The sequence below is a fragment of the Cervus canadensis genome, chromosome 19 (assembly GCF_019320065.1).
Source record: "Cervus canadensis isolate Bull #8, Minnesota chromosome 19, ASM1932006v1, whole genome shotgun sequence".
Lineage (NCBI taxonomy): Eukaryota > Metazoa > Chordata > Mammalia > Artiodactyla > Cervidae > Cervus > Cervus canadensis.
The window spans coordinates 34699462-34715528 of NC_057404.1; the positions used below are offsets into that span (position 1 = coordinate 34699462).

At 38.2% G+C, this 16067-nt stretch overlaps 1 protein-coding gene across 9 annotated transcripts in view; it reads left to right on the plus strand.

The window, feature by feature from the left end:
- The window catches only part of BMPR1B (bone morphogenetic protein receptor type 1B), a 421370-nt gene that overhangs the window by 329811 nt on the left and 75492 nt on the right, over nt 1–16067 (plus strand). For 2 of the 9 annotated variants that reach the window (XM_043438650.1, XM_043438643.1), the window contains exon 4: nt 7736–7869. The exons of the other annotated variants lie outside the window; for them this stretch is intronic. The gene's annotated coding sequence lies outside the window, so the exon portion shown is untranslated. The remainder of the gene's footprint in view (nt 1–7735; nt 7870–16067) is intronic. 9 annotated transcript variants of the gene reach the window in all.

Here is a 16067-nt window from a genome sequence, read left to right on the forward strand (position 1 = left end):
TGTAACCACTTTTTAAAAAACAGTCTGTCAGTTCCTCACAGTGTTAAACATTCAGTTACCATGTGCCGCAGATGTTTCACTCCAGAGTATCTATCCAAGAGAAGTGAGAACATAATGTCCCCACAGGATTTGTACATGTTCACAGCAGTGTTATTCATAATAGCCAGTAAGTGGAAAACCCATGTGTCCAGCAGCTGATGAATGGATAAACAAAATGTTGTGTCTATATAATAAAATATTCTTTGGCAGTAAAAATTATGCTATAACATGAATAAACTTTGAAAACATCATGCTATGTGAAAGAAGCCAGATTCTAAGACCACATATTGTCATACTGCATTTATATGAAAAGTCTAGAATTTAAAACTATACACCGAGGTAAGACAGACTAGTAGCCTGGGGTGCGGGGCCAGGGGCAAGAATAGGGAGTGACTGTTAATGGCTATGGGACTTGTTTGAGGGTGTTATGAAAATGTTCTGAAATTGCATGGTGATATGATTGCAAAACTCTGTGCTAAAAAGGATTGAATTGAACATATTAAATAGGTCAGTCTTATGGCATGTGAATTGTATTTCTATAAAGCTCCTAAAATATTCATTGTTGTTGTTGTTCATTCACCCAGTTGTGTCCAGCTCTTTGTGACCCCGTGGACTGCAACATGCCAGGCCTCCCTGTCCCTCACCATCTCCTGGAGTTTGCCCAAGTTAATGTCCATTGTATCAGTGATGCCCTGTTATTCTCTGACGCCCTCTTCTCCTTCTGCCCTCAATCTTTCCCAGCATCAGGGACTTTTCCAATGAGTCATCTCTTCGCATCAGATGACCAAAATACTGGAGCTTCAGCATCAGTCCTTCCAGTGAAGTAGGCTATTTATCTACTACTATGAAATATTCATAGTAGTAGATAAAAAGCCAATTTAGGATAGTGGTAAATATGGCAGGAGAAGGCGTTGGTCCTCAATCAACTTTATTCTATAATTTATTCCTTTATAATTAAAAAAAATCCCTTAAGACTTTGTAAAAATGAATTGTGAGGACCCAATATTCTTTTTTTTAGTGTCTTTGTAGAATTTTATGTAATAAAAAAGATAGCCCATAACAAAATTGAGTACATAGCCACACCCTTACCTTCTTTTCAGCTAGAAAGCATTATGGGTTTTTCTTTCCTCTAAAAATTGAAGGAGCTTTGCAAGTGGTGCTAGTGGTAAAGAATCTGGCTGTCAATGCAGCAGACATAAGAGATGCGGGTTTCATTCCTGGGTTGGGAAGATTCCCTGGAGGAGGTCATGGCCACTCACTCTAGTATTCAGGACTTGGGTTCCAGGCAGTGTTCTCTACAAGGAAAACACTGAATTCAGGTTCCTGTGTTGACTGTTATTTGCTTTTTCTGATATCAATTATAATAGTATTTTACTTGTGAAATCAGAATTTTAGTGAGAAGGCTTTGTTATTTTATTTAGTTGGTTTATGAGAAAAATTACTTGTGAGAGTTACCATTAGTTCTGGTGAAGATCATATCATTTTTCCTTTGTTAAAACTTAGCAGAGTAGCCCACCTGCTGCCCTGCTTGTTCAGTTATTGCTTAGGGGGACAATTGGTCTTCATAATTCTATATCTGGGCCTTATGGGGATCTGTTAATTTGCCTATGAATCTTTATCATTAACTCTCCCTACACAGATTAGTAGATTGTCTTGGGGACAGAGAGCATGCCTATAGGCTAGGAAGCCTCTTTCCAAGCTTTTCTCCTTGTTACTCTAGCAGAAACGCCTTTCCTGTAGAGTAGTTGGAAAACTGCCCACACTGACAGGCCCTTCTCAGATAGCAGAAGCTCATAGTCATAACAAAAACATTTTTCCCCCAGAATATTGTTTCATGCTTCTCCCACTCAGGGCCATGGCCATCATTAGGATGGGAAAATGACCCCAGGGCCTTGAGGTTTGTACATCAGAGTATTAACAACAAGTGATGCTAAAGCTGATTCAGGATAAGCTAGAGTGTGGTTGTGACAGCATTCAAATACTGTTGAAATACCGTTGCTCTATTGAGTACAGCTAAAGCAAGAGTTCTTTGGTTGAATTCTAGAACCTATAAACACAAGCGTGATTGGAATAGTTTACTTAGAATCAAAGGATGAAAAAAATGTGCAGAGCCAGAAGTCTGTGTAGGGAAATGGATGACACATTAAAGCTAGATTGTGACTGGACAGTGAGTGGTTTTCAGATTGTGGTCCCTGCATCAGTGTGACGTGGGAACCTGTAGGAAATATAAATTCTTGTGTTCCAACCCAGATCTACTGAATCAAAAACTCCAGGGAATGCATCCAGAAAACTTTGTTGTTAGCAAGCCCTCCAGTTGATACTGATGTGTGGTTAAAATTTGAGAACTTTGAACTAAAATTATGTTGCTTTGTGAGTAAACTTGAACTTTATCCCACAGGCAATGGAAATTCATGGAGGATTTGTGAGCTGAGTTATGGTATGATTGGTGTTTTAGTTAGATAATGGAGTCTTCTGCCTTATTTTTCTAATAAAGGAATTTCAGTTTAGAAAAATTTAAAAATGCTACCACATCTAGCTATGTGATTTAATGCATATGTTTCAGAAGTGTCTATGATTTTGTAGTATTTTATAATTAAATATGAGTTGTTTAAGGACTTAATAGAACTTTGGAAGTTTCAAACTTGTATGATTTTTATTCTCTATGAATTATAAAATGATGCTTTCTTTTGTATGCTGTTTTGTTCCCTACATTGAAGACACTTTGCAGTTTTAGTAGGACCTAGGTGTACTCTTAAATAAAGATATTCTCGAAATGACTTTAGAAAATGCTTGAGAGTGTGTCCCAGGTCACTTTACTGTGTAATTTTTCCCCAAGTATGTTTTGCCTTTTAAATGTTTTCATTTTTCCTCTTAATCTTGTTATGCATCAGTAACACATGATGTGTTGGCATCTTCGGGAATTGCACATTTGTTCCAAGTGAAAAGGACTAGGTTCAGAAAATCTAGTCAGCCAGAAAATTTACCCAACAGAAACCTATATTGAATCTAAAAATAATGTGCTCACATTTTCCATCAGAACTAAAATGGATTGAAGTCAGGAAGCCTCTATGAGAAGTTCACTGGGCTCTACCCTCCCTGAACATGGCTTCTCATGTGGCTCAGTGGTAAAGAATCTGCCTGCCAACGCAGGGGACGCAGGTTTGATCCCTGGGTTGGGAAGATCCCCTGGAGAAAGAATTGACAACCCACTCCAGTATTCTTGCCTGGAAAAATTCCATGGACAGAGGAGCCTGGTGGGCTTCAGTCCATGGGGTTGCCAAGAGTTGGACACGACTGAAACAACTGAGCGCAATGCCCTACATGAACAGCATAACCAAATACGTCATTTAGTCTTATAACTTGTAGACAACATGGTGAAAAAGATCTTTTACCCAGAAGTCTGGCATGGGGCTGACTGCAAATATCTGATTTTATCAACCCTCTCTTTAAGAGTCTTTAAGATTTAAGATTCAATACAATGATTTATTTTACTTCCAGATGGTCTTATTTTTATGTTAACTGGAATGCTGGTATTAAAACACAATAAGATGGGAAGGAGGAAGCAGGAGAGGAGGGATAAATTGGGATTTGGGGGTTGACAGATACACGCAACTCATATATAAACAATGTGGACCTACTATATAGCACAGTATCTCTATTGAATATAGAGAACTGTATTCAATGTTATAATAACCTAAAATGGAAATGAATCTGAAAAATGTGTGTGTGTGTGTATATACACACACACACTTTGTTGTACATCTGAAACATTGTAAATCTACTATACTTCAATTAAAAAAGAATGCAGTAAGCATTTTTACTCTTTAGTGATCTAATTCTATAAATATCCTAAAACATATTATACTCAGATCTTGGCTCAGAGTTAACTATTTGGGAAAAGGCAGGAGTCTTTTCTGATGGGAATCAAAATAATTGATTTTTAATTGTTTCCCAGCTACTAAATACTTATGTGACTTTGGACATAAGCTTCAGTGTCTGTCTCAGGATGAGGTGACACATTAAAATATTTAAATAGTTCATATGAGAAGTTGGTTTGGGGCACAGATATTGTTTTAAAAATAAACATAGAATGACTCAGAGAAACCATTTATTCCTTAATTTAACATACTTTAATTGCACACCTACTATCTTCCAGTGTTGTAATATGCCCTATGGGTTCAAGAAAAATATTCCATGATTACATCCTGGAGGGGAGGCAGGCACATACAAAGACTACTTTGGGAATGGGTAGGTGTGTATCTAACTTAAAAGGAGGTATCTACTGAGTTTCCAATTAAAGGCTGATAAGGAGTTATTTGAGCAAAACAAATAGATAGCCAGAGGGGCCAACCTGAGCAAAATTCCAGAGAGCCCTGAGACAGCACCGTGTGGCCAGAGGATTGAGTTTATTTAGTATACCTGCAGAGCTGGAGGTGAGGGGTAGTGAGTGGCTAATCTGAGATTGTAACAGGGCTGAGGAGATGAAGGAAGATGTGTGTGGACTGGAGATGCAGAGATCCATGACTAACCTTTTAGAAGGAAGTAACATAATCGTTTTTCCCACTGTCTTTTGGTTAATGGCAGTTTCACGCTTATAGTTCATTAGGCCCAAACCTTGGCATTATCCTTATCTTTTCTTTATCCCTCACATAGTGCATATAGTCCATTAGAGAATTATTCCAAGACTATTTTTTTAGGGCTCTATGTACTCCACTTCAAAATCCTCTTGAGACTACCCCTTCCTGCTGTCATGGGTGGGTGTGTGCTCAGTCGCTTGAGTCGTGTCCGGCTCTTTGCGACCCTGTGGACTGTAGCCTGCCAGAGTCCTCTGTCCATGGGATTCTCCAGGCAAGAATACTGGAGTGGATTGTCATGCTCTCCTCCAGGGGATCTTTCTGACCCAGGGATTGAACCCCCGACTCCTGCATTGCAGGCAGATTCTTTACCCACTGAGCCACCTCTTGTGAAGGCATTGCCCTGTTTTATGAAGATAAAATTGGATACTCTCTTACCTCTCGGTCCCCTGCCTCGAGGCCTCTTTAATGCAACACGAGGAACCAATGTGTGCTGACACACAGCTTGAAAGGAAAGGCCATACACGACCAGTGCGGGGTAGGAGCCGAGCGAGAATGGAGACACTGAGGTTCACGTCATGGTACCTCTAGCGAGGTGAGCTGGTTACCTCATCCTCAGATTGCCTTTGTCTTTTCTTTCCTGTTTCACAGCGCTGGTTGATTCCTGGATGACATTGCCAGTAAACGACCTGTTTGCAAGCAGTTGTCTTAGGCTCTACTTTCTTGGAAATTAAAGTAACAATAGTACCTTCAAAACACATCTTGAATTTGACTGCTTCTCTTCACCCCTGCCACTACCATCCATGTTCAAGCCACAGTCAACACCTGCCTTCATCCCCCGCTAACTGCTTCATTGTCAGTGCCTGCAGTCTTCTACTAAGTGCTCTCTGCTTTTATTTTTGTCCCTATAGTCCATCTTTGGCACAGCAACCAGAGGGAAAAGTTCCCACAAGGCCCTCTCAGATCTGTCCCTTTTTCTTCTCTGACCTCACCTCCTACTACTGTGCCTCTTTCTGGACAAAATTGTGCCTGTTGCTCTTCAAGGACCCCAGGTACCCTTCTACCTCAGGGCCCTTGCTTTCTTCTGTCTGGAACATTTCCACTTCATCACTCACTGTCACCGCCTTTCCCTTCCCAGAAATGACTGCCTCGGTGAGGAGATTCTCACCATCCTCTTTAAAATAACATTCACTCCCTACATCTCCTGTCTCCTTCCCCTGCTTTATTTCTCCACAATAACGTAATTAATGTCCTTCCATGTTGACTTTTCTTCTCGTCCCTTTTTTCCAGTAACTGTCAGCTTTGTCAGGGCAGGGAATTGTGTCTGTTTCTTTTCATTACTACATCCGTGGGCAGAACCTATTACCTGGCTCAGTTCGGTTCAGTTCAGTCGCTTAGCCGTGTCCGACTCTTTGCGACCCCATGAACCGCAGCTCGCCAGGCCTCCCTGTCCATCGCCACCTCCCGGAGTTTACTCAAACTCATGTCCATTGGGTCGGTGATGCCATCCGGCCATCTCATCCTTTATCGTCCCCTTCTCCTCCTGCCCCCAGTCCCTCCCAGCATCAGGGTCTTTTCCAATGAGTCAGCTCTTCACATGAGGTGGCCAAAGTACTGGAGTTTCAGCTTCAGCATCAGTCCTTCCAATGAACACCCAGGACTGATCTCCTTTAGGATGGACTGGTTGGATCTCATTGCAGTCCAAGGAACTCTCAAGAGTCTTCTCCAACACCACAGTTCAAAAGCATCAATTTTTTGGTGCTCAGCTTTCTTCACAGTCCAACTCTCACATCCATACATGACCATTGGAAAAACCATAGCCTTGACTAGACGGACCTTTGTTGGCAAGTAATGTTTCTGCTTTTTAATATGCTGTCTAGGTTGGTCATAACTTTCCTTGTAGATGTTTCCAAATAATTTTTTTAGTAAGCAAAGTAATGAATGTGTATTTTAGAAAATGAAGTTCTGGCTGTAGTATAAGATGTTTAGAGAAAGGTAGGGTTAGTGATTAGGAGCCTATTGCAGACTACCATGCAAGAAATGATGAGGGCTACATTGGGAATCTTTTAACAATATCAGTAGAGATATTGGATAGAGATAAGGAAGAGATAGGTAAGTAGAGATAAGGAAGGATTCCAGAAAAATTTAGAAGGTTGAAATGATTGTATTGCTAATGGATTGGATATAATGGATATAGAGAGGGAGATATTTAGGAGGATTCTTGGGTTTTTCTTTGGCAGCCGTGTGGATGATGGGCATGCTTATCAGAAAGAAACTGAAGACAGTTCAGGTTTAGAAAGAACAAGGATAGGCTGGAGAGGCTTCAGGAAGGAGGAAGAAGAATTTCAGATTTAAATATGTTGAGTTTGGTGTACCAGCAAGACCTCTTAGCATGAAATGTTAGAGATCTCATAGTCAGTTGATTATAAAAGGACTAGGGCTCAGAAAAGGGTACTTGTGCCTAGTAAGTGGATTGTGTCTTGAGATGGGCCTTACACAAATCAAACGAAGGAAAACCATATGCTACTGCATGTTCCTATAGGAGTATAGGAATTGGTAACTGTTGCCTGGGGGGGAAGTGGCTCTTTTTTAAAAAAGTTTGAAAGAGTAATCCTTGAAAAAGAGAAAAGAAAAAAAGAAAATGTCTGATTGATTTTTGTTGGTACATTTTAAAAGAATGAAAACAGCATTTATCTTTAGGTGAAGTGTCTAAGTACCCCTAGAATACAAAGAACTTAACCTTTAGCTTGCCCTGGCTAGCCTCAAACACTCCATTTTACTCTTACAGCCATCTTCTTTTATTGAAAACATGTTGAAGTACATTTTTTTCCTTTAGTCACCGGAAATGAGTACGTTCTTTAGTAAAACATCCAGAACGCATGTAATGAAAAATGTTTAATGTTTCAAGTAAGATTTCTGGTATATATGTATCTATTGAGTAATATAAGTTTTAAGTGATTGTGTTCTCCACTTACATGCTTTCCACCTATTTTGAAGCTCAGATTTTTGCCAATAGCTTTCATACCTCTGGTGATTTTTATTACCTTATTTAGTAGAGGAGAGTAAAGCATCTTGAACTGGTCTTCAGCCTAGACATTTATTTAACAATTTGATTTCTCAAGGGGCAACACTGTTGGAAGAGATTACTATACACAAATCTCTGGGCCGAGAGTGGATAGAGATGAGAAAGATACTGCCAAGGAAATTTATAGAAACAAAACTCAAATCACTCTGCGCTGTGATCATCTTGTAGTTGGTGAGTGCACCTTAGCTTTGGTTGAAATCTTGGACTTGTTATTTGAATTTAATCCTTGCTGTTTGATCTCATGTGGACAATTTACATTTCAGTAAGATGTGAATGATCTTATAGTCTTAGCCTGCATTGGGCACAGGGGCATTAGTGGCTGCACTGCCTGAATTGCCATCAATAGAGCATGGATTCTGAGGACATGTTTAGTTGCCATGTCCGACTCTTTGTGACCCTGTGGACTGCAGCAGCGTGCCAAGCTTCCATGTCCTTCACTGTCTCCTGCAGTTTGCTCAGATTCAGGCCCACTGAGTCAGATACAGAGTGAGTCTGACATACAGTGAGTCACTCGCTGAGTCTGAGGACATACATTAAATCTAAACTATATTGCTGATAGTGAAATTAAACTTTTTATTAGATTGAAGAAACTCTAAGAACCACAATTCAAGGGCCCAAGGTAATTCAGATTTAATTAAAAGAACTTTTTATATTTATTTAAGAGACTTGGTTATTTTAGGAAACTTTGAAAACCAAGAATAACTGAATCAAGGTTCTCCATAGAAATACCACGAATCAGAAGCATGTGTGTATATATGTTTTCATGAGGAACTGGTCCACATTATGATGGGGGCTGGCAAGTCCCTAGATCGGCAGTCGACAAGCTGCAGACTCAGGAGAGCCAGTGGTGTAGTTACAGTCCAGACAGAGATATAGAGGTCAGGGATTTAAGATGCAGGAAGTGAGCTGATACTTCAGCTGGAATCTGAAGGCAGGAAAAATGTGACGGCCCAGTTTGAAGACTTTAGACATGAGGCATTCCCTCTTTGGAGAGTCAACCTTTCTGTCCTATTCATACCTTCAGCTAATTAGGGAGGGAAATCTGCTTTCTGCAGTCTCTCAGATGTGATTCATCCCAAACACCCTCCCAGAAATACCAGATAATGTTTGACCAGATATCTGGTACCCACAATCCAGTCACGTTGACATATAAAGTTAATCATCACAATAACAGTATTTTAAAATCTATTCAACTACATTTAGTTAATAAGCATTTAGGCATAGCTCTGTAGATTCAGCAGAGAGTAAGACATTTTGAGTATCTAAAGAAGTAAAGAACAGGTGTTAGGTAATGCTTAATAAGACCAAAATAAAGTAAATAAAGTCAATAAAAGATACAACTTTTTAGTATTTACGTTCTTCACTAGGATATTTTTCATGTATATTGAAGCTTACTCAGTTGTGTCTGACTCCTTGCGACCCCATGGACCTTGTAGCCCACCAGGCTCCTCTGTCCTTGGAATTCTCCAAGTTGAAATAGTGGAGTGGGTAGCTGTTCCTTTCTCTAGGGGATCTTCCCAACCGAGGGATCTAATCCAGGTCTCCTACATTGCAGGCAGAGCCACCCGGGAAACCCTGGAGCTTACTACGTGGGACTAAAAATTGAGTTTCTTATTCTGAACTTTAAATTTTTAAACAGATATTAAAAAAAACTATATACTTATTTTTCCATTTTTTAAATTCCTTTTTATATTTGTTTGTATCACAATGCATATTTGTCTGAAAGGTGGTAGCATAATCACAAAGAACCAATAAAAGCTTAGTCTGTTAAAAAAGTGCTAATGGATACCACAAGAAAAAAATTTCTTCAGCATTTTTTGCCCCTGTGTTGCATTATTCTGTTCCTGCGTAATATTTGTGGTCCCCTGTTTGGTGCCATGTGTTTCTGAATTCAGGTAATATAAAATGTTTCTGTGCTTACTGGATACTATAGGTAAACCAAGTTTTGATATTACTTAATTTTAAAAGAATGAGCGTCTTTATAAACATATGTATAATTATTTAGCCACAGAGCATAGCTTATTAAATAGCCATTACAGATGTGTTTCCTCTTCCCATCTCACCGTCCCCAGTTCCAGTTAAACTTTAGGAAGTGAAAAATACAAAGCAGCTGGGAAAATGATTGGAAGAATTTAACAGCTGTGTTTGAATGACTTAAATATTTTAGAGTCAAATACAAAATAAAAATTATCTGATTACTGTTTAATAAAATTTCTTAAAGACATTTAAATGAATTAGGTCTCTGAATTTGCTCATTTTTGGAAATTATAGAGGGGCTTCACTAAACATATGTGCTTTCTTATGTCTTAATTTCCCCAAATTAACTGAGGTATCTTTTATTTCTGGTTTTGTGATAATGACAAGGTAGTTAGTTTCACAATTCAGGGACTTTGGGGAGGTCTTTTTATAGAAGCATATTTATCTCTCATTGAAGAAACAACAGTTTTAAAAGGGGGGAAAGTTATTGCTGTATGTCTGAAAATAGCGAACATGTTTTCCCTTTTCTTACAGTGAATCAGATGGGGTGGGTTTTGGAGAGACGTGTTCTCATGGAGTTAATATTTGACTTGCCAGCTCATTTGCATTTGGCTGAACTTGGGAACTCTGGCATGGCCATGATATCTTGTGAGATCTCCCACATTTTGGCAATAGGAGGAAATATTTGAGGCTATGGCTTCATCAGAAGTCAATCGTTATGATAATACACTCCCTGACAGCTGTATAGGATTGATGTAAAATGCAACACTTTGGTGAATGCTTTCTTTGAAGACTCAAATCCAGTGTGAAAACATTTTTTAATGAAAAAGATTTGTGGCACTTTCATAATAGCTGGGCCTGCCCTGTTGATTTAGATCAAAATCATTTCCTCCCAACATCATAACCATTTTACTGTTCAGTGGTGCAGAAGGCATCATCAATAGTTAGTGAAATGTTTTGGATCATTTGGAATTGGATGACTGATAAAAATGAAAATATCTCCAACAGGTTGTGCTGTGGTGGACTTCTTACAAAGGCAAAAATAAAAGTTATCGCTACACTAAGAATTTTCTTAAGTGTTCTAATGATATGAACCATTTGGGTAAACATCTAATACAATACTGAATGTTTACAATTCCATTTAAGACTTTCATCATGGCTACTCTACTTTGGAATCTTAACTGTTTTCTCTTTCAGCTTTTAGGGAAAGGAAACACTAGTTCTTTTACTGTTTAATGAATATTTATGAAGTCCTTTGACAATTAAGGGCTCATTAAAATTCACTTCAAAAGAAAAGAGATAAAACACTTTTAAGACTAGAGCAGAATGTGGTGGCAAATAGAAATTCACATCTCTCTCTCCTTTAAGTCAGCAACACTCTGCAAATGAACAGACAGTCTTAGTCCAGGTTCGATGCATGAGACAGGGCCCTCAGGGCTGGTGCACTGGGATGACCCAGAGGGATGGGATGGGGACGGAGGTGGGAGGGGGGTTCAGGATGGGGAACACATGTACACCCATGGCGGATTCATGTCAGTGTATGGCAAAAACCACTACAATATTGTAATTAGCCTCAGAGTCAGACTTCTTGTTTAAAATCTGTTTCAACTCTTGTTCTGTGACCTTGCACAGTGCCTCAGTTTCTGCATTTTAATATGGGGGAAATAACACTCTAGGACTCATAAGCTTGTTGGAAGAAGCAATAGAGTTATTGCAGAGAAACACTGAGGACAGTTGCTGGCGCATTAGTTTTCTCTGTTTTGAGAAATCTTTTCTTTCAATTTGAAAAGACCTTTGTTTCTCCTGGCTGAGGTTGTGCAAAGGAATAGTCAGTGAATCCTCACTTCTTATGGGTAGCGTTTTAGCTTCCTTTTCATCTCTGTTTTTCTCCATTCTTTCTTCCCAGGACCCCAAGCCTCTGTGTATCGCCATTTACAGCTACCTTAGACTGCAGTCTTCTCTTAGTTCAGATATGTCACAAGAATATGAGGATGCATAAATATATATTCAGTCATTTACAAAAGCAGTCTTTTATGAATGAATTGCTGGAGTTAAGGTATTTTGAAGTGAGAGCACTTATAACATCTTTGCTATTATTCCATGTATGTCATTGTTATTTGGTAATGGAAATAAAGAATACCTGGACATGAAGTCAGATAATGGCCCAGACAGTTACATGCCGGCTCATCATTATTTTAAATTTGAAATAGAAGTATGTGTTGGGATGAGTAGAAGAGTACTAAGGAATCTACTCATTTATTTCTCTTTCTAAGAAACTTAACATTGCAGAAGTAAGCACTGACTTGGAAACCAAAAATTTGTATTCTGTTGATAAATGTATTCCTCTCAAGAACATCTCACTTATTCTTAAGTAATCTACCATCCTACTTTACACACTATAGGTCATAAGATTAAATTTGTCTTTGTAAAGTGCTAATTTCTGTTATTTAATGCAAACCATATCTTTAAGACTAGCCTCATAAATTGAATAATAGTCATAGTTTCCACTGGAATTTTTGCTGCTTTCACCATCTGCTCTTTACAGTCTATGAGAAGACCTATGCAAGATGTTGGACCTGTTTTACGGTAACTGAGTACACTTTCGCTTTTAATAATTATTTTCTATTGAAATGCGATGACTCTATTTACTATTTTTGAGAAGTGAAACTGCCCGATTTGATTGTTGTTAAATCTGTCTTTATGGTTTTTAGCCATCAAGTCCTCATTTTGGAGTGGAAACTTTCTAAAGAAGACACTAAATATTTCTGTATTTTCTGTATAGATGCTCTGTAGATTAATACTGCTCAGGCTGCTTTTTGCTATAAAAAGGCTGTCATCTCCCAGTTCAGTGAGGTCTGTAGCTTCCTTCTCCCCTAAAGTCACTGTTAACAGCCATGAGGTGGGTGCTGAGAGGTAAAAGATCAAAGTTGTAAAGTTGTCTAGTGCAGAGAGAGAGAAGGAGACCCAGATGTTGAACTGTGAATGTCCTGTTGATGTAAAACAGGCTTAGTTTTTCTGTATGGTTGGCAGAATGTTCAGAAATCATGCGGAAAGTTCCCAAATTGTACCAAGAAGTAAGAAAGTCCAGTGAATAATCTTGTCTCTATCAAAGAGTCCTATGTTGATATATAACCCTCCTTTCACATTTGTGTTATCAAATTATAGGATGAACTGGTACTTTGCTGGAGGGATATACTTATTTTGTGCTCTGCGGGAATCCATTATGATAATGTCTGTGTATATGTGTAATATATATATGTGTATATATATGTGTAAATATTATATACATGTAACATATATATATTTGTCCTTATAAAACTACTTAGAAGACTTATAAAATCTTATGTTTTAAAATGTTTTTATACTTAAAAACTTAGATATCTTTCCTTCAAAAATTTACAAATGCTAAAATCAGAGTTGGATGAGAATGTGAGCTAGTTAACACCAAACAATGAATTTCTTTGATCAAAAATTTCAGTGATTAATAGTATACAAATTGTTTACACTTATACTGGACAAATTCCTTAAGGTACTGTTCTGAGTATTTTATATATACAGATGAATAAATGCCATTGCCCTCATTTTACAGATGAGGAAATTGAAGTTCATGGAGTTTAAGTAAATTGTCTGAGGTCACACAGCTAATTATTCAAGTTAATAATCAGTTGGGTGGCTCACATGTAAATAAATTGTACTGCTTGCCATAAGAGGGTGATAGTTGATAGGCCAGAATATGTGTGCAACTAACTGTTCTTCAATGTAGAGTAAAATGTGTAACATGGCAAAGTTCCATGAGAAAGAAAAAAAGATGCATATACCCGTGATTGTGAACTGTAACATGGATGATGGAAATGGAGGTGGCTGTAGTCTGAAAATTATGAGCAAAGGCATGGGAATATGAAAAAACCTGGTGAGTGTGATAAATATGGACAGAGAGCTGCAAAGGTAGGTTGAGTCAATTAATTTTTCTTTTAAGGTGTACTGGGTCTTTGTTGCTGTTGGCAGGCTTTCTCTAGTTGTGGCCAGGGAGAGCTATTCTAGTTTCATGTAATTGTCTCATTGCAGTGGCTTCTCTGGTTGTGGGGCATGGGCTCTAGGGCACAGGCTTCAGTAGTTGTGGTCCATGGGTTTAGTTGGCCTGTGACATGTGGGATCTTCCTGGACCAGAAATCAAACCTGGGTCGCCTGCATGGCAGGTGGATTCTTAACCACTGGATCACCAGGGAAGCCCAGGTCGAGTCAATTAAAGTACCTTGGATGCTTTTTTAAGAACTTTGGAATTAGAACTTTTTATTTCACTTCAGCTTTTTTATTTTCTCAAGTTTATGCGTGTGTATTGCCATTTTTAGAAGATTACAGTGAAAATAATTACCATAGAAGTGGGAGAAAGATCAGAGATCTAATTGTTTATATGGCATAGCAAAACTCTTAGCTCAATCCTAAGACTTTATATCTGAGCCTCAGTTATTTATGAAAATGGAAATAATTGTACCTGTGTTGCTAACTGTGGTGAGAATTATATGAAAGTATGTAAAACTCTGAGAACAGTGTTTTGCCTGTGGTAAGTACTCCATAGCTTGCTTGCTTTCATTTGTGGCTCATTTCAGCAATTTTTATTTACTTCCCTGAAGCATACAGACCACATGTGATAGCCTCTGTATACAGTAAAGGGTTAATGGACAAGCTGCTTCCTCCGTGCAGTTTTTAGGTTGTCTTCATACATTTTAAAGTGAGTGACCCTATTACCTCTTTGTTCTTTTAATTTTCTCCCTTTTAAAAACATAGGACATTAGAGTCTGGTGAAGTTATATAACTGGCTGTATATGATTATATATCAACAGAAGAGCTGAGATACATGATTAAGTGTAGGCCAACTTTAAAATTTCATAACACTGGATGTTATAGAATGCTTATGTGTGTAATTTCTGGTTCTGTTTAACACACATATGTTTGTTCATGTAAGTATCTTGCAATGATACTATGAAAGTAACTTGTAAGTTGTTCTGAAGATGTACAAATATTGTTAAAAAGTAGTAGCTAATGCTGTCTAACAGTTGATAGCAACTTGAATTGAATATGACATACAAGGTATGCTATTTTTAAGATGTGTGCCCAGTCGTGACTGACTCTTTGCGACCCCATTGAATGTAGCCTGCCAGGCTCCTCTGTCTGTGAAATTTTCCAGGCAAGAATACTGGAGCAGGTTGCCATATCCTTCTCCAGAGGGTCTTCCTGACCCAGGGATCTAACCTGAGTCTTCTGCTTTGGCAGGCAGTTTCTTTACCAATGCACTATCACGTAAAGTGCGGTGAAGGCAAAGTTGATATGATATAGAAAACAAACCTTAATATGAGTAAGTACTGTTGGTATACTTCATGAGTTGCATAATGTTCTATAGTTTTTTCTTTGAACAGTGCTACATTTATTTATCATTACTAGCAGGAGCCATGATAATGGAACTTCCATGTGATTTCTTCCAAATAGTGAAACTAATTTAAAAAACATATTATAAAGTGGTTAAATTTGTTTGAAAATTAGAAACATGAATTAGTACCTGTAGATAGTACCAATGATAAATTGTAGTGGGTCATAGAAAATAGTTATGTGTACATATTTTTTTCCTCCAGTCACTTTCTTTTTTATACACCTTTTAAAAGTTACTTTTAATTTATAGTTATTACACAATATTGGCTATATTCATTGTGTTGTACATCCTTGAGCCTATCTTACACCCAATAATTTGTACCTCCTACTCCCCCACATCTATATGGCCCCTACTTCCCCTCTGCACTAGTAACCATTAGGTTTTTCTCTAAATCTGTGTCTGCTTCTTTTTTGTTACATTCACTAGTTTATTGTATTTTTTAGATTCCACATATAAATGATATCATATAGTATTTGTCTCTCTCTGTCTGACTTATTTCATTTAGCATAATGGTGTCCAAGTCCATCCATGTTGCTCCATATGTTAAAATTTGGTCTTTTTTTATGGCTGAGTAGTGTTCATTGTAAAAGTACCACATCTTCTTTGTCCATTTGTTTATTGATGGACACTTAGGTTGCTTCCATATCTTGACTGTTGTAAATAATGCTACTGTGAACATTGGAATGAGTCTATCTTTTCAAATTAGTGTTTCTGTTTTCTTGGATATATACCCGAGTGGAATTGCTGGGTCATGTGGTAATTCTATTTTTAGTTTTTTGAGACACTTCCAAACTGTTTTCCACGGTGACTGCATCAATTTACTTGGCTCCCAACAGTGTACAAGGGTTTTCTTTTCTTCATATCTTAGCCAGCATTTGTTATTTATGTTCTTCTTGATGCTCGACATTCTGACAGGTGTGAGGTGGTTCCTCACTGTGGTTTTGATTCGCATTTCTCTGCTGAGCAT